Raw genomic sequence first — 19,862 nt, 5'->3', positions numbered from 1 at the left:
CGGCCCAATGAGTCCGCGCCGCCCATTTTTTTAAACCCATATTAACCTACCGGTACGTCTTTGGAATGTGGGAGGAAACCGGAGCACCCAGAGGAAACCCACACAGACACGGGAGAACGTACAAACTCCTTACAGACAGCGACGGGAATCGAACCCCGATCACTGGCACTGTAATAGCGTCGCGCTAACTGCTATATGTCTGGTGGAATCTCTCTGGAGTTGGTGGAAATTGCAAAGGGTAATCTGGTGAATGTGGCGACTGGTGGGGTGGAAGGTAAAGACCAAGAGAACCTTCTCCTTGCTATGTCAGAAGGAAAGGCAGTGAGAGCAGAGGTGCTGGAAATGACGGAGATGTGATCAAGGACTCTGTCCACATTGGTAGAGGGGAAGCCATTTCAGAGTCACCTGTGCAGAATGTCTCATCATTGGAGCAAATATGACGGAGAAAGAGGAACTGGAAGAGTGAAATAGAGTCCTTCAAGGAAGCAGGTTGGGAGGAAATTTACTGAATATAGCTATATCGCCTAATTGGTCTCTCAATCATTAGCGAAGTGATAGAAGGTGGTGTTGACAATGCTATCTGGCAGCACTGTTTCGATCGTAACCTTCTCACTAATGACTTGTTTGGGTTTCAGAAGTGAAGAGCGTGTTATCAAGGAGCCTTGGTAAAACAGATGTCAATGGTCATCAAAGGGAAAATACTCCCAATGGTTGTTTAAGGAGTATCACCACTACACCTGCCAAAGTTTACCATGGGCTGGAATGAAACAGTTCTGACAGTACAAGATTTAATAAATGATGACAGATTAGATTTTCTTCTGTGATACTCTGCCTGTACAAGAGAGAATGCAATAACTTTATGTATTGGCATACATTACAATTTCTGGTACTCTCTCTCTCTGAGATAGAAACATAATCCAGTGTCCTATGGCTGCCTCAATGGTCATTTTGCTGATCATCCGGTGACGTACACCTTTTGATAACTGACACAAGTCACCTCTCCTGGACTGCAGTGTCTTCTCAGCTGAAAACTGCTTTTTTTTAAAACCCATTTTTTGTTGTTTGTTCTCAGCTGTTAACACAATCTCTTTTGTTTACTTGACTTTGCAGCTATAGTTTGAGTTACCCTGTAGCCCCAAGCTCCAAATCGTGCCTGTTAAATTTTTGGATCACATAGCCATATGCATGCAAGAATCTAACTAGAACTCATTTTTCTTTCGTCATGCTGACATTTATCATGGTATAATTTTTATAGGTCACAGAAATGTATTGAAGTTGCACTTATACTTCTAAAATATGTGGCATAACTCTGATGTATTGCTAGTCAGAACCATCTTTAGCTTGTTCATTAATTTTAAGTCTGTGATTTGGTAAACAAGTCTGTTGTCACTAAGAAAATGTACTTCTGTTTGAGGTTAAGTGATTATAACAATGAAGATGTTTTGATAGAGGAAAAATGTGTATTTATTGTCATTCTGAGATGGTGGGTGAATTTACTCTAGTGATGACTCTGATGTTTAAAGCTTTCAAAGGCAGTTGGGAGGCAGATCCTGTCTTGAGAAACCATGGTGGTTATTTGTGTCTTGGCTTGTGATATGGCTGTCATCATGTACAAGGGTTCAGAGGAGTAAGTAGACTGGTTAATTTTCTTCAGCTCATGGGCTGTTTTAAAATTTCATGACAGAACCCCTTTAATTCCTTGCAGTATGCTGTGATACTAAGCTTAGTCAATTTTTGTGTGTGGAAAGCCACAAAACTGCTTTTAGCACTCGGCTTCCTGGTGCTTTAACCTTGGTATTGTTGGGTGTGTTTTGGCTGCAGGTTCAGCTACACCTTGTACAAAAGATGATGATCGTGGTCGTTGGAAGTCTAACATCACAGGCCTCGCAGCAATGGTTGTGCCTCTTTCATTACTTTATCAAAGACCTTCCTTTCATCATGAGGTCTGAAGTGGGGATATTTCCTAATGTTTGCACAATGTTTGATGCCATTCACAATTCATCTGTAAGTGAAGCAGTCCATGCCTGCTTACAGCAAGTCCCAGGTACAATGTGGGCATGGGCTGATCAGTGGCAAGTAACACTTGCATCATAAATGTCAGGCAATGAGCATGTCCAACAAGAAAATCTAACCTCTACCCTTGATGTTCATTGCCATTAATGTCATTGAGGCCTCACCATCACTATTCTGGAGTTGTCATTGACTTGGAAACTGAAGTGGAACAGACACGCAAATACTATGCCAACTGTTGGAGATTATTCTGGAGCTATGAAATAATGGATAGAAGATATTAACTAGAATGAGAACCAGTCTTCAGGAAATAAAACCTGTTCACAATTTAACTTTAACTGATGCTTTGGGGTCATTGAAACCAGCATTGGATGTGAGACATTCTTATTCTGTACCATTGAAACTATGCAGTGAAGACAATAGATGAACGTTCATGTTAATTGATGGTCATTGTGGGACGAGATCAGGGAAGGCATCAAGTGGCCATCTCTTGTATTAACACATATCCCTGCCACTTAATGCACAGTTCAGAACAGGTCTGTTTTGTCACTTAATATGTTGGCTCATTGTATAGTCATGGAGTCATCCCTCAACACTGTAACAAAAGAGGTATATTTTGGGTGTCTGGAGCTGTGCTTAGAAGCTCTTGGGCCAGCTACTAGTATTTGAATACTCAAAGGGGTTCTGCTAGTTAAGATGTGCTCCCATTGTAAATATGTAATTCTGCACAGTTACCTGTCTACATTCAAAATTTTAAAGTTAAGTGGGTGATTATAGCCTTTGATACTGTAGTTAATTGTTAATTGTTGTCATTATGTTCACAAAGCTATAAAACGTGTGAGGAGAGCAATTCTCTCTCACTCTCTCTCATAGATCTGCTGTGTGAATAAAGACTTGCATTTCCCAGTTACAGCTTCTATGTGACTCAGTTTTGTCAGTCACAATATTTGGGGGCTTGTCTGGGATACATTGGTGACCCATTATGTGGCCAGAGACCTCAGCAGTCTAAGGGGATAAGTAACTTTAAGTGTAGCACCCATCCTTGGATCTGTTCAGGCCAACGACCACGGGATCACAAAGTATCAAAGAACACAGTGGAAAGCTGAACTGGTAGTTATAAAAGTGTGGTATATGTGTTTGTTTAAGCTATCAGACATTATTGGGTAACTTGGTGAGACAGGGCCACCGGTTGTGAAAGGTGGTTACTGACCATTTGGGATACTAGAAGGGTGTGTGTTTACTTGTTCGGGACACTGTATAACAGTACAATTGTTTATATGTTTGTGAGTGTGTGTGGGAGAAAACCTTTGCAGTGGCACAAAGGGGAGAACTCATGGATATGCTCTTTTTCTTTCCTTGCCTTCTGTTTGGTACTGGAATTAGCATGGAAATACTTGCAGGGGAGAATTAAGTGTCAAGCACACCAAGGGACACATGGTGCACAAATAAAAGAACTGGAGAAGGAACGGGACAGGTACAGAGAAGAGTTAGATGGGATATAAGTCGAGCTGGACGGATATAAGCTACAGTTCAAACATATAGAGAGAGGGAGACAGGGACAAGAAGCAGATAGAGGAATTGGAACAATTTAAGGATACTCTCAGATCAATGGGGAAGGGCCCAGCAGGTGGGTGCTCATTGGGTAGCAGTCATGGGAATGGCCAAAGAAGAAGATGAGGAGAGAGATTGGAAGGTACTGGCCTGTGAAGTTGACAAGTGGGAGCGTACCAGCAAACAGGAGAGGTTATACCCAGCCATACCTGTCAGGTTGGCACCTATTGAAGTCAGACAAAGACAGGCCCAGAATCCTGATGGTCCCAGTCAGCCCCTGACACTGATTACTATAATCCATACACCCTTCACCCTTGGGGAGAAGCAGAGCATTCTGTCTTAGCCACCTTCATTTAGAGTTGTTTGTTGGAATACAGAATTCTGGCACAAGCTCAGGGAAGTGATTGAAATTCATCAGATGCACCCCAAGGATATACGTGTTGGTTAAAACCAAATGCCCAAGAAATAAGTGGGACAGTATGGCCCAGGGGGTGCGGGTTGGCACATTGGCAACGAGTGGTAGTGCCTGTAACCAAAAGAGGTATCACAATTTTAAGGGGGAGGTGAGAGTAATTGGGGAATGATAACGTTGGTGGTTCAGAAGGCTGATGAACCTGCCATGGATTATCTGGAGTGCAAATATCAGACCCATGAAGAATACTCAGGGTTGGACAATCCAGGGAGGGATGATCCTGAAAATGCTCAAGGAAGGGCTGAGCTCAGCCCACCAGGCAGTTTTAGATCTAGGGATAGTTGTGGAATCGACATACTCAGACGAGCCCCCAAATGTTGGGACTGATAAAACTGAGTCATGTGGAAGCTGTAAATAGGAAATATAGAAGTCTTTATTCACACAGCAGATCTTCGGGGGAGAGAGAATCCAGCTCTCCTCACACAGTGCTTTATACTTTATGAACAAAAAGACAACAATAAACAATTAACTACAGTTTCAATGGCTATAATCACCTACTTTAACATTTTGAATGTAGACAGGTAACTGTGTAGAATTACATATTTACAATGGGAGCATATCCCAGAACCGTTTGAATATTGAAACACTAGTAGCTGGTCCAAGAGCTTCTAAGCACAAACTCCAGACATCCAAAATCTACATCTTTTGTTACAGTATTAAGGGATAGCTCCCTGAATATACAACTAGCTGGAATATTAAGTGACAAAACAGACCTGTGCATTAAGTGACCTTTAACAATGTGTTAATACAGGAGATGGCCACTTAATGCCTTCCCTGGTCTCGTCCCGAAGTTTTCAATGACCACTAATTAACATGAACATTCATCTATTGTCTTCCCTGCATAGTTTCAATGGTACAGAATCAGAATGTCCCCCACCCAATGATTGGTTTCAATAGCCCCAAGGCGTCAGTTAAAGTTAAATTGTGAACAGGTTTTATTTCCTGAAGACTGGTTCTCCTTTTAACTAATATCTGCCATCCATAATTTCATAATTGAAAATAATCCCTAACACCAACAATACAAGGTCAGAGGCAGCGTATCTTGTGGTGAATTGCTATCTTATCAACTCCCAAATCCTATCAAGCATCTACAAGGGATATATGTTCGGAGAATGATTAGAATATGCTCCACTTGCCTGTCCGAGTACAGGTGCAACAACACTCAAGGAGCTCATCACCCTATATGACAAAATAGTCTGACTAATTTGCATCCCATCCACCTCCATAATCATTCATCCCCTTCAGCACCATGACACAGTAGCCACATCTACAAAGTTGAGCCAACTTCAAACCAGCTGGGTTATGTTATGTTTTTACATTTACACAAGCTTAACAAGTCAAATTTCTGTCTTTACTGTGTGGTACTATATTTAGGAATACAATACATTTTAAATCCATAAAAGCTCCAGTTTGTGTCTGCTATATATCTGTCTATTTTCTTCTTCCTTTTCGCGATCTGGACACTGAGCAGTTGTTGTTTATATAAATAACCTGAAATTGTTAAAGACAAATCATTTTGGAAATGCACTTTTTTTTAAAAACCATTGGGGCAAGAATAGATTGCAGAGGAGATCCATTGTTGACATTCCACGCATGCACATCACCACTTACCCATATTTGGATGTCTCAATACACCATTTCTATGGCCATAATAAACCATTTGAAGGGGTAATAACTCATCTTTGACAGTTGATCAAGAGCCAATGTGCCACAAGATACTCCGCAGCAAGTTAAGAAATTGAATCCCTGCTGCCTTTGGAAACCTTTTCCCCTAAATCCGAGATATTCCAAAAATGTAATGTTAATGTGCCAAGAACATTGTTCTCATACTTCCATCATCATGCCCACAGTTCGGCATTTTGGATGGAGATCATCTGGCACAGAGCTGTATAAGAGTAACTCTTTATTGCAGAATTGACATCAAGGACGACAGTACCAGCTTAGGTCATCAACAATAGAAAGAGCCTGCAAAGTAAGGCTCAAATTCGGGAACTGGTGCACATTTTAGCACCAGTTTTCCACTACTCAGACGAATATTTCAGTTGAGTGTAGTTAGACTCTTCCTGTGTAAAAAGTAGTTGATGTTCCATTTATTGTTTTGTTTTCCTGTGTATCTTTGTGCCTAATAATGAAATTGTTAGCAAATTTGGTCAAGTTTGTTGAGTACAATTTTTGTGTTTGTGCTGAAAAATGAATACGACTTGTAGAACAGGACATGATAAAACAAACTTAAGTTTCATCTTAGATGCATAGGATGAAACACAGAATAAAACATAGTGTATGGCAGTCTAAGATGGTTGCACTTCAAATATTTCTGTCTGGAGAATGCCTTTAATAGATTGCTCAGATTGGCTGGGTTCATTTATGGTTAGAGCTTGTTCCTAATGTCCTGCATATTGGTGAAGCAAAAACCATAACCCTTTCAGATTTGTTATAATTTACAAGTTTATTTATTGACTTTGTTCCATGTATGATGAATATGTTGATGTAAGCAAAAATTCAAACCATAGCTGGGTCACTTCTTGACTTAATATATAAGATTTCCTCTACATTTGCTGTTTAAGTTTCTGTGCACAATATTTACAATAAAAGCATTTCCATTTATATACCATCTTTCTTCAGGTTCACAATCTCCCAAGTGCTTTTATAGCCAATTAATTTCTTTTCAAATAGAGTTACTGTTGTAATTTCAGAAAAAAATTGCTGAATAGGATAATTGTTAGCTTAGTTTGCTACAACGACTTTCCATGTCAGAGAGTGAAATGTGGTAGGGAGCGAATCGTGCAGCTTACTAATCATATCATTTGTGGATATGTTGAATAACAGTTGTTGTATAATAAATTAAATTGCAGTTTGCTATTGATGCAAACTGAAGATTGAATAGAACAAGGAAGAATTCTACTTAAAATATGAAACTCTCAAGGAGTAAACAACTATACAAATTATTCTTGTTGCTGTATTGAGGTTTCCTTTGGTGTTCACATTGTTTCGTGTTGTCCACCTATTAATAATCCTTTGTCACCCAAGGTCTTAAGATTTGAAAAAGCAAAATTGCTGAATGGAACACAAAAATCATTGGTTTGAATGGACTGATGAAGAATCAGTCATTATACTCTTGCAAGTTCTGGAAGTTTGATCCATTAGCTCAATCTTTCAGATGCACAAACAGTCAGAGGAACCAAGTGCTAGGCAGAAATAACTGATGGGCAGGAATTTGGCTGTGACCTCCACAGTGCAGAGATAGGTGACAAGTATAATTAATGTTGATTGGATTCAAGAAAAAGTTGGCTAGTCACTTGTGAATGTCCCACCAAAGGGACTGTAACCAAGACCCTTGGTTTGGCTCCATTCTGAAAGGGTTGGAAATAGGATATTTTCCTTAAAATAAAAAATGTTTTTTTGGAATTGTGGTATGAGTAACAGGGAATGGGTTTAATTATATATGTAGGCCTTTTATTAAGTTGAAGCGGGTGGGAACTTTCCATCATTTTGTGGTTTCAGCATTAATTAGTAATTTTGGGCTCAGAAAATTTCTGAGCAGCAAGGTCCCTCCAACAGTAATGAGAAAGTGATCACACGGTGGCTGCCCACAAAGATCTATTGATCTCTGATGTGGAATCATCCTTTTTCCGCCAATGTTAGTTGGTGTCAACAGCCCTTTCAAGGCAATCCCTGCATCAAATAATTGTTATGTCATCAAACTAGCATCAGAGCCAGTCACCTTGGAGAATTCTCGCAAGACAAAGGAAGGAAAGAATATAATTGTCAGCCAACGTTTTAAGGATCATTGATAAATTGGAGCATACAAATTAAAGTAGAAGCTAGAATGTCATTACCTTTGTTTTAAAAAAAGGACTTCAAATATTTTGACATAATATAGTAAATATTTTATTGAGAAATTTGAATTTTTTATCAATTCATTGATTTTTGTTTCCCCTTGATTGCAGTGGAGAAGGCCACAGATCAGCACAAACTGTGGAAGAGGACTGAATCAGTGACAGCAACTTCTGGATATCTGTGTTAAGCTGCACTTGTGTGACTCATTTGTGTGAGTAGATGGAACTGGGGTAAAGTTGTGAATGCATGGATAGGGGAGAACTAGTGAGGAGCAATAGTAAGTCAAGGGCACAGGGGTTTAAGGATGAGATTCAGGAGATAGGTGGAAGAGAATCCTCTATACTACCTGCAAGAAGGTTCTTGGGTGGGTTGGGGGCCGGGAGTGTTGGGGGGTGGGGGGAAGAAAAGGAATTCCAGTAATGAGCTGACAAAGGGACTATTATTCAAGCAGTAGGATGCACTTTCACTACAATCTATTTGACTTTTCATCTGCACCATGTGGAATCCTCAAAGAAATCCTGCTTCTAAAGAATTTCTAGACCACTTTTTTTTAAGCATATAAAGTAATGTTTTCGTTCTAGAATTGAAAAACAAATTTGTCATGTAGGCCAGCAATTATTGTTCAATTTTATTTGTTCCTGAACTGAGGAGCTGGCTGAGCCATTTCAGAGCGCAGTGAAAAGTCAATCACACTAGTGGGTCTGGAGTCAAATAGAGGCCAGTCTGGGTAAGATTAACAGATTTCTTTCCCTGTAGAACATCAGCGAACTGAGTGGGTTTTTAGCAGTGAGTGGGTTTCCGGTAGTTTCATGGCCATCATTACTGATAATACCTTTTTATTCCAGATTTATAGTATTGTTTGAATGTTAAATTCCCTATCCTTAGCTACCATGCTGAGATTTGAACTAGCGGCTTCAGACAGTTGTCCAGGCCTCTGGATGTTTGTCCAATAACTTAACCATTATGCTACAGTACCCTTCATACCATCTGTAAATAGGAATGCTGCCATAGTTTCAGAAATACTCAGAACGCATTCCAAGGCTAGGCCTTAGATTGTTACACATACACATACATATGGTTAAAACTGAGTCTGTTCTTCTGCATACTCCAAGATGCTTTTAAGGCATTTAATGTGTATCTCTTCCTTCTTAGACCATAAGACATAGAAGCAGAATTAGGCCATTTGGCCCTTCGAGTTTGCTCTGCCATTCGATCATGGCTGATTTATTTTTCTCTCTCAATCCCATTCTCCTGCCTTCTCCCCGTAACCTTTGACGCCCTTACTAGTCAAGAATCTATCAACCTCCGCTTTAAATATACCCAGTGACTTGGGCTCCATAGCCATCTGTGTCAGTGAATTCCACAGATTCACCACCCTCTGGCTAAAGAAATTCCTCCTCATCTCTGTTCTAAAGGAACATCCTTCTATTCCGAGGCTGTGCCCTCTGGTTCTAGACTCACCCACTACTGGAAACCTCCTCTCCATGTACACTCTATCCAGGCCTTTCAATATTCGGGAGGTTTCAATGAGATCCCCTCATCCTTCTAAACTCCAGCGAGTACAGGCACAGGACCATCAAACGCTTCTCACACATTAACCCTTTCATTTCTGGGATCATTCTTGTAAATCTCCTCTGGACCCTCTCCAATGCCAGCACATCCTTCCTTAGATATGAAGCCCAAAGCTGCTCACAATACTCCAAATGTGGTCTGACCAATGCCTTATAAAACCTCAGCATTACATCCTTGCTTTTATATTCTAGTCATCTCAAAATGAATGCTAACGTTGCACTTACCTTCCTTAATACTGACTCGACCTGCAAGTTAACCTTTAGGAAATCCTGCACTAGGACTCCCAACCCTTTGCACCTCCGATTTCTGAATTCGCTCCCTATTTAGAAATAGTCTACGCCTTTATTCCTTCTACCAAAGTGCATGACTGTACACTTACCTACGCTGTATTCCATCTGCCAGTTCTTTGCCCATTCTCCCAACCTGTCCAAGTCCTTCTGCAGACTCCCTGCTTCCTCACCACTAGCTGCCCCTCCATGTATCTTTGTATCATCCGCAAACTTGGCCACAAAGCCCTTAATTCAGTCATCCAGATCATTAACGTATAATGTGAAAAGTAGCAGGCCCAACATGACCCCTGCGGAACACTACTAGTCACCAGCAGCCAACCAGGAAAGGCCCCCTTTATTCCTTCTGCCAGTCAGCCAATCTTCTATCCATGCTAATACCTTTCCTGTAACACCATGGGCTCCTATCTTGTTTAGCAGCCTCATCTGCGGCACCTTGTCAAAGGCCTTCTGAAAGTCCATGTAAACAACATCCACTGACTTGTCTCTCCTGCCTGTTACTTCCTCAAAGAATTCCAACAGATTTGTCAGGCAAGATCTCCCCTTGAGGAAACCATGCTGACTTCGGCCTATTTTATCATAAGTTCCAAGTACCCAGAAACCTCATCCTTAATAATGGACTGTAACATCTTACTAACCACTGAAGTCAGGCTAACTGGCCTATCATTTCCTGTCTTTTGCTTCCCACTCTTAAAGAGTAAAGTGACATTTGTGATCTTCCAGTCCTCCGGAATCATTCCTGACTCTAATGATTCTTGAAAGATCATTGCTAATGCCTCCATAATCTCTTCAGCTAACTCCTTCAGAACCCTGGGGTGTAGTCCATCCGGTCCAGGTGACTTATGTGCCTTCAGACCTTTCAGTTTCCCAAGCACCTTCTCCTTAGTAATAGCGACTACACTCATTTCTGCCCCCGACTCTCTTTAATTTCTGACATGTTGCTGGTGTCTTCCACAGTGAAGACTGACAAAAATACTTATTCAGTTTGTCCGTCATTTCTTTGTTCCCCATTACTCCCACTCCAGCGTCATTTTCCAGTGGTCCAATATCCATTCTTGCCTCTCCTTTGCACTTTATATATCTGAAAAATCTTTTGGTACCCTCTTTTATATTATTGGCTCGCTTACCTTCATATTTCATCTTTTCTCCCCTTATTGCTTCTCAATCCTCTAGCTTCCCACTAATCTTTGCAGTATTGTATGCCTTCTCGTTTGCTTTTGTGCTTTCTTTGATTTCCCTTGTCAGTCATGGTTGCCTCATCCTCCCTTTAGAATGCTTTTTCTCCTTTGGGATGAATTGATCCTGCGTCTTCTGAATTATTCCCAGAAACTTGTGCCATTGCTGCTCTACCGTCATCCCTGCTAGGGTCCCCTTCCAATCAACTTTGGCCAGCTCTTCTCTCATGCCTCTGTCATTACCTTTTACTCAACTGTAATACTGATACATCCAATTTTAGTTTCTCCCTCTCAAACTGCAGGGTGAATTCTATCATATTATGTTCACTGCCTCCTAAGGGTTCCTTTACCTTAAGCTCCCTAATCAAATCTGCTTCATTGCACAACACTAAATCCAGAATTACCTTTTCCCTAGTGGGCTCGACCACAAGCTGCTCTAAAAAGCCATCTCGTAGGCATTCTACAAATTCCTTCTCTTGGAACTCAGTACCAACCCCCATGACCATTGTAATATTGCCCTTTTTACATGCCTTTTCTATCTCGTGTTGTAATTTGTACCCCACATCCTGGCTACTATTTGGAGGCCTGTATATAATTCCCATCAGGGTCTTTTCACTCTTGCAGTTTCTTAAATCTACCCACAAGGATTCTACATCTTCAGATCCTATGTCATTTCTTGCTAAGGATTTGATTTCTTTTTTTTTAACCAGCCCACCCCCTCTGCCCACCTGCCTGTCTTTTCGATAGGATGTGTATCCTTGGGTGTTTAGCTCCCAGCTGTGATCTTCTTTCAACCACGACTCTGTGATGCCCACAGTGTCATATCTGCCAATTTCTAACTGCGCTATGAGCTCGTCTACCTTATTTTGTATACTGTGCGTATTCAAATATAACACCTTCAGTCCTGTATTCACTGCCCTTCTCAAATTTGTCTCCATGTTGCCTGAAGTTAATTCTTATCCCTTTCTAATCTTTCTGTCTGATTCTTTATTCTGGAGACTTCAGTAACCTCTCCTGCACTTTCCTTCCCTTTTATCCATACTTTTCCAATCTGTTGAACCCACTCCCTACTATTTAGTTTGAAGCCCTATCTACAGCCCTAGTTCTGCAATTCACCAGGACCCTGGTCCTAGCGTGGTTCAGGTGGAGCCCATCCTATCGGAACTGCTCCCTCCTTCCCCAATACTGGTGCCAATATCTCACATATTAAAACCCACTTCTCCCACACCAATCTTTGAGCCACACATTTAACTCTCTAATCTTATTGACCCTGTGCCAATTTGCTCAGGTAGGAGTCCACAGATTATTCCTTTTTGGTTCTGCTTTTTAGTTTAGTCCCTAGCTGCTCAAATTCTCTCAGCAGAACCTCTTTCCTTGTTCTATCTATGTCATTGGTACCCACATGGACCACGACAACTGGATCTTTCCCCTCCCATTCCAAGTTCCTCTGCAGGTCAGATGAGATGTCCCGAACCCGAGCACCAGGCAGGCAACACAGCCTTCAGGTCTCTCGATCCTCACGACAAAGAATTGTGTCTATTCCTCTGACTATACTATCCCCAATCACGACTACATTTCTCTTCTCTGCCCGCTCTTGAACGGTTCCCTGAATCACTGTGCCACAGTTCGGTTGCTCATCCTTCCTGCAGCCCCCACTCTCATCTGCACAGGGAGTTAGAATCTCAGACCTGTTGGACAAGCTCAAGGGCTGAGGCTCCTCCAGCACTACCTCTTGGATCCTCCTACCTGCCTCACCCACACTCACACCATTTTGTCCCTGACCACAGACTGAATTTGAAGCAGTTAATCTCATTGATGTGACTTTCTCTTGAAACACAGCATCCAGGTAACTCTCCCCCTCCCTGATGTGTCGCAGTGTTTGAAGCTCAGATTCCAGGTCATCAACTTGGAGCCTGAGTTCCTCGAGCAACGAACACTTGCTGCAGATGTAGTCACCTGGAACCACAAAGGGGTCCATCAGCTCCCACATCGTGCAGCTGCAACACATAACCCGACCCTACATCCCTACTTTATTTAATTAGTTATAATTTGATGTCTTTTTTACTTAACAGGCAAGGTTTTTCTTTGGTAGTTCTTACCTGCTACTCACCTGTGCCTCCTCGCTGAAGCCTCTTGAGCCAAAGCCTCAGAGTTCCCAATCCTACACTGACCCACTCTCACAATAACCAAAATGACTGCTCCACTTTACCCTACCTTAATTTTATTGGCTTATATTATAATGTAAAATTACAGGATACGAAGAATGTTTAATCAAGTTCAGCTCCAGAAGTTAAAGGTTGTTATGCAAGGGAGTATAATTACCTCTGTTGTAGATCAGTTGGTTAATATCACAGCTTGTATTCCATCGTAGACCAAGTGTAAGATGGAAATGAATTCCCGTGGGCAGCCAAATTTGAGCGGCGAGTTCCATCGTCTATCCTGATGGAATCACTGCTTTTTGATGAGGTCAAAAAAGAGCCATGTGTAATGGTTGGTGCTGCTTCCTGCATTTCTCTTGCAGTTGTTATGGGGTGAAGATCATGTCCGTCATACTTATTAATTGACAGAATCCACGCTGTGATTTTGGGAGCAATTGTTCAGACATTTAGAGGAGGTGGCTGAAGACAGGTGTCAAGCAAGGCCATGTCATTGCCCCACCACTTCTTTTTCAATCTTTCTTGCCACGATGTTGCAGTTCATCTTAAACAAACTCCCCACAGGAGTGAAACTAATCCTCCGAACTAATGAGAAGCTGTTCAATCTACAGTAATTATACTCCAGAGCCAAGCTTACCCAAAACTTAGTAGACAGGCTACAGTACGTAATTATGTTTGCACAGGTTCAGAGGCCGAACATCAAGCCACCGTTGCCACTGAAGCTGAACTATGCCAAACCTGACAGGTATATTGAGCAGGCTTAGTGCTTTATGGTCTCACAGAATGTCATCAGTAAATGTAATGATGGCTTTTTCAGTGATAGGCAGGGATTGACGTTTGATTTTGTTTTTTATTGTACAATTTCTAAATTAACAACACCACAAAGGTGTATGTGTGTGCGCAAGCAATGCCTTTCTTGCTGTGGTGATAAAGCAATTTTGAAAACTCTTGTCCAGGGACTTAACAGTAAATTTTAAACCTGTCTCATAACTACACCCAAGTAATGTGAGTTGAGATATTTGAGTCACAAATTCAGAGATATTCCAGAACATACCACATTTATTGGAAATGATTGACAAAAGAGTGGGGTTGAGCTGAAGCAGAAATCCCAAGTAGAACAAGCAACTCCACTACTGATACTGAAAAGCAAAAAACTGCAGATGTTGAAAATCTGAAATAAATTTGGAGTGAATACGCATTAGGTCAGGCAGTTTCTGTGGAGGTGCTACCTGACTCTTCAGCAGAACAGGAAAAGTGAGAAGTCAAGCATATTTTAAGTTCCAGAAAGGGTGGGGGCTGCAGACGACAGATGTCTGTGAAAGGTATAATTGCCGAGCTGGGGTTGAGTTCTTTGACAATTCATTTTACTTGATCTGTGGCTCTGATAAGGAGGTGCTGGATCAACACAGCCACATTGACTATAAGAACCGTGTTGTGTAAACGACGGAACATTGCTACTCCAACCCTTGGACTTTGAGTTATTTCATATCCTAACTTTCTAATGCAATTGACTTCTCAGCTATCTATTAGTTGGAAGAAACTCAAACTCCAGTTGCTGCATTGATAAATACTTAATGTTCATTGATACACTGAGCTGATGGCATTAACTCTGGCACGTACTTTGCAAGTTAATTCTGTCCATTAATTGTTGCTGTTCAAATTGCTAGGTAAACTGACTACAATCATTTGCATACAAGCTCCTCTTGTGCAGTTAAGCAACCATGGTCATCAAACAAGGTAAGAGTATTAAGCTAAAAGCAAAATTAACAAGTACGAAAGTAGAAATCCAGTAGGGTAAGAAAGCCATAAAAATAGTGGATATGAATGCAGTAATATGTGCAAAAAAATTCTTTATGGTGTGTAAACATCATTGGCAATGCCAGTGCTTACAGTCCATTCCTAATTGCTCCTGATCTGAGGCAGGTAACAGTCAACCACTTTAGTGGGTCTGATGTATTTTGGTCAAATGAGGCAAGAGTGGCAGATTTCCTACTCTGAAGGACATTTAATGAAACAGGTGGGTTTTTATGGCTGTCAAGGAGAGTAGCTTTTAGTTAAATTCCAGATTTTATTTAATTCAAGTTTCCCAGATGTCATGGTGGGATTTGAACTCTAATAACTCAACCACCAAGCAAGCATACGTCCCTTGTTCTGATTGACCTGATGTTCCCTAGTGATCTGTACTGGGAATTTCAGTTTTTCAACATTCATATCTTGAACTTGCATGAAGGAGTAGAGTATTCAGTACCTAGTTACAAAGAAAGCACCAAGTTAAGAGACATAATAAGTTGTATGGATAAAAGCAGGAATATTGGTTGGGTTAAGTGAATGTGCAAATCTCTGGGAGATGGAGAAGAATGTGAGGAGGTCTTTGGGTTAACTCAGTAAAGATTGGAATATTTTAATGCCAACAGAGGAGGAAGTGTAGAGGAGCAAAAGGGTTTGTGTATTTGGGTTAATTGATTACTAAGATACATCTACAAAAATTAATCAAAAAGACAAACTGAATTCAAGAATTTTAAATGATGCCATGGTGTTGCTTTTAAAGCAAGGTGCTGTGGTTACAGTGGTACAGTTTTTCAGCTTGTTAAAACAGTAATCCATTTTGGTTAGTTTATCTGCTGCCGCAGTGAATTTACTAATGAGAGTTGAGCAATGTTTGGATGTGGCGCACCTAAGTGCCTATTTAGATAAGTGTGTGGAGGTTTGGAAGAAAATGTGCCTTTTTTTTTGACCGGATATAGAAGTATTAGTTGCTTTTTCCAATTAAACTATCCCAAAGGAATAGAATAACATGACAAGATGAACAGTGAACATATACAGCTCTAAGTTGCGATGTGTATACCTGAAATGCACAATCTGTTTTTTTGCATCAATCATATTGTCAAGTAATCCAGCATTCCAGTTTTGGAGAGTTTATTACTGAAAGGGTGATTTGAAAATAATCTAGCCTTTAATTGTGGAAACTACACTTGGGTAAGTAGACATTGTGGATGTAATGTCACTTATTTCCTACAGTCAATGACTGAAACTTAAATGTCAGAGATATGCATATATTTTGGTGTATTTTAGTGATTTGGGAAGAGTATTCTACATGAAAACAAGCGCACAGTAATCTAATGGGGTTTTGGACTATTGTATTATGGTGTAGTGAAGAATGCTAAATGCACACCAGTATTTGCTTACATGTGTAGGATTTACATAATATGTCATATAATTGTGATACATTGTTTAATTGAAAATTTACAACTCCATTGTTACTGTACAACTTTGCAATTAATAATGGCTTTGCACTGTGTTGGGTCCAATGAAAATTAAGGAGCTCGCATAACATTCTGGAAACAGTTGCATCTTGTGATGTCGTAAATACATGGAGGAACCAGTTTAAGTGCCGTAGAACATTGTTCCCTGTCTCTGCCCTACTCTGTCCTCTTTCTGAAGGTGGTTTGAAACATGGCGTATGTGCTATACACCTCAATTTTGGATCATGCCTGATGCAGCTGTGTATCAGTAGTATTTGGTTATTCACTCTAAATTTCAGAATATGCACTGTTGCAAGTACTTGTAATGCTATAATTTTTATCACATCATGATCATACTGAGTATATACTGCAATGACAGCATACATTTTCGTGTTCTTGGATTTCTTTTCGAGTGTAATGGATTTTTCTCTCTTTCAATTATTTAAAAACAATCAGTCCTTGGATGTAATACTGTATTTTCCTGAGATTGTAAAGCTTGCCTGTTTGAATTTTTAGGCTGAGGTTTTTCCTTCTCAGTCTCCATGTCCTCCATTCTAAGTGAAATGATTCATTTCAGAAAAATAGCCAACCAAGATTTTTAGCTCTAGGATTAACAAAATCTGCAGGAAGACCTAATGTATTTTAACAATAACTGACAACAATTTGCATTGGAGTTTTATTAGTCCCCTGTAATTAAGATCCTCTTTTCTGCCTGTTCCCTAATGAAGTAAGAAGATAATTGGGTCACACTTAATTCATCCAGCAATAATCCATCTGTCATTCACAGTTCAATCTAATCAAAAGTGTAGATTGTCTAGAAGAAATGCTATTGTGTTTAAAATATTCTACATTAAATATTAATGCTGCTTTAAAATGTTGCAATTAACTTTTGTACATAAGAATATCACTTGTATTGAATATGATAAGATTTCTTTATTAGTTACATGTACATCGAAACACAGTGAAATACATCTTTTGCGTAGTGTTCTGGGGGCAGCCCGCAAGTGTCGCCACGCTTCCGGCGCCAACATAGCATGCCCACAACTTCCTAACCTGTACGTCTTTGGAATGTGGGAGGAAACTGGAACACCCGGAGGAAACCCACACAGACACGGGGAGAACGTACAAATTCCTTACAGACAGTGGCCAGAATTGAACCCAGGTCGCTGGCGCTGTAAAGCGTCACGCTAACCGCTACACTACCATGCCTACCCCTTCCTCAACTCAGTTTGTCTACCCACCAACGAGCACCCCCTTCACCCCCCCCCAAAAAGAAACTAATTTGCCTCATTAAACAGTTTGTCAATGGTGTTCAGTCACTACCTGTCAGTGCTGTTTCTAAAACTGAACTGTTAAGAGCAGCTGCCACAAACTTAAGTCATTAGGGCTGCTACCCCAACCCTGATTCCATGACATTTTTCACAGGTAAGTACATAATTTTGTGGCTGCTGAACTGAGCCACACAGAAGCTGCAGCTGGGAGTTATATACAGTAAAAGTTATTCAACACAGCAGATCTTCTAGAGGGAATCTAGTTCTCCTCTCCTGGCACAATGTTTTATACTTTGTGAATACAAAGACAACAGTAAACAATTAACTACAATTCCAATGGCTATAATTACCTACTTAACTTCTAACATTTTGAATGTAGACAGGTAACTTTCCAGGATTACATATTTACAATGGCAGCACATCCCAAATAACAGAACCCCTTTGAGTATTTAAATACTGGTGGCTGGTCCAAGAGCTTCTGAGCACAAACTCCAGGCACCCAAAATGTACGTCTTTTGTTATAGTGTTGAGGGATGGCTCCCTGAATATACAAATGGCCAGAATATTAAGTGACAAAACAACATATCCTGAACTGTGCAATAAGTGGCAGTGATACACCTTTAACAATGTGTTAGTACAGGAGATGACCACTTGATGCCTTCCTTGATCTCATCATGAAGTTTTCAATGACATCATGAACATTCATCTATTGTCTTCCCCTGTATAGTTTTAATGGTACAGAATCCGAATGTCCCACACCCAACGGTTGGTTTTGATGGCCTTAAAGTATCAGTTGAAGTTAAAGCATGAACAGGTTTTATTTCCTGAAGATTTTAATTAATATCTGCTTTCCATAATTTCATAACTCCAGAATAATCCCTAACACATATGGAAAGCTTGAGATTTTTAATTTGCTTGTCACACAAAATGCTTCCTTCATGTTTGCTTTCTGAATGAAACGTGTAGGTTAAATTTTTTTTAGACATCTTGAGAAGAGTTCTGCAAGGGGAAGTTTAAAATTAATGTTTTCTACATTCTGCCAATTGGTTATTTTAGTGTTTTTAAACTCTTACAATCAGATGTTGAATTACTTCCAGTCAAAATAGTGATCTTGGTTGAGGGATAAATATTGGCGTGGATACAGGATACTTCTTCTCTTCTTCAACATGTGATCTTTTACATCCACCATGGCACTGAGGGCAGTTTAGGTTTAGCTTTGTCTAATCTGAGAGCATCTCCCAAAGTGTCAGTGTTTTTTATGCTCAAGTTTCTGAAATGAGATTTGAATCTAGAAATTTCTGGCTCAGAAGCAAGTGCTGTGAACTTGGGCACAGCCGGCACTGCAGTGTAAAATAGGAAACAAATTACATAGATAACAAAGAACACTACAGCACAGTACAGGCCCTTCAGCCGACAATGTTGTGTCAACATTTTATCCTGTTCTAAGATCTATCTAACCCTTCCTTCCCACATAGCCCTCTATTTTTCTATCATTCATGTGTCTAAGAGTCTCTTAAATGTCCCTAATGTATCTATGTCCCTAATTGTGACTAGTTATTGAACTGTTTATCTGCATTAATAGAATTTGATGATGACCTGCAGTTTCCCTTTTAAGTCCATCGATACGATAAGACTAGGGAATGAAATTCTTAAATATATATGTTGATACTGACAATAAGATTCATCATGGCCACGAGGAGAGTTGCTTGTTGACATAGTTTGTCAAGAATTGCAATTGTGTATCATGAGATTGAATTGGTATTCTATAGCTTGGTCAGCATGAAGAATTGAGAAATATTAGAAATGTGTATTTTTAGATTATTACTTGTGCCTAATTTCCTTCGGCAATTTGCTCTCAAGAGATCCTCAGGGGTTGGACACAGTAGGTAGTCATGCCTTCAGCTGCCTGAATATAAACCCTGACTTCCTTCTTCCCCTCTGCCCTCACACAACCCCGTCCTGAATTGCTCTTTCACTTTACCTCCCTTTTTTTTTAAAATTTTATTTACAGCGTGGTAACAGGCCTTTCCAGCCCAATGAGTCCGCGCCGCCCATTTGAAACCCAAATTAACCTACCTGTACGTCTTTGCAATGTGGGAGGAAACCGGAGCACCTGGCAGAAACCCATGCAGACACAGGAGAGCGTACAAACTCGTTACAGACAGCGACGGGAATCAAACCCTGATCGCTGGCACTGTAATAGCATCGCGCTAACCGTACGCTACCGTGCCGCTCCAAGCTGAACCTTAAAACTTATCTTTTTGGTCAAGATGCCATGTTACATTTGAC

At 40.5% G+C, this 19,862-nt stretch overlaps 1 protein-coding gene across 3 annotated transcripts in view; it reads left to right on the top strand.

The window, feature by feature from the left end:
• Nucleotides 1-19,862, top strand: part of LOC127572422 (spindlin-Z) — a 72,331-nt gene that overhangs the window by 35,357 nt on the left and 17,112 nt on the right. For all 3 annotated transcript variants that reach the window (XM_052019660.1, XM_052019657.1, XM_052019658.1), the window contains exons 2-3: nt 7,981-8,081; nt 14,728-14,797. The gene's annotated coding sequence lies outside the window, so the exon portion shown is untranslated. The remainder of the gene's footprint in view (nt 1-7,980; nt 8,082-14,727; nt 14,798-19,862) is intronic.

The sequence above is a fragment of the Pristis pectinata genome, chromosome 7, assembly GCF_009764475.1.
Source record: "Pristis pectinata isolate sPriPec2 chromosome 7, sPriPec2.1.pri, whole genome shotgun sequence".
Taxonomy (NCBI): domain Eukaryota; kingdom Metazoa; phylum Chordata; class Chondrichthyes; order Rhinopristiformes; family Pristidae; genus Pristis; species Pristis pectinata.
Note: the sequence above shows the minus strand (reverse complement) of the source record. Positions and strands in the feature narration are given on the sequence as shown.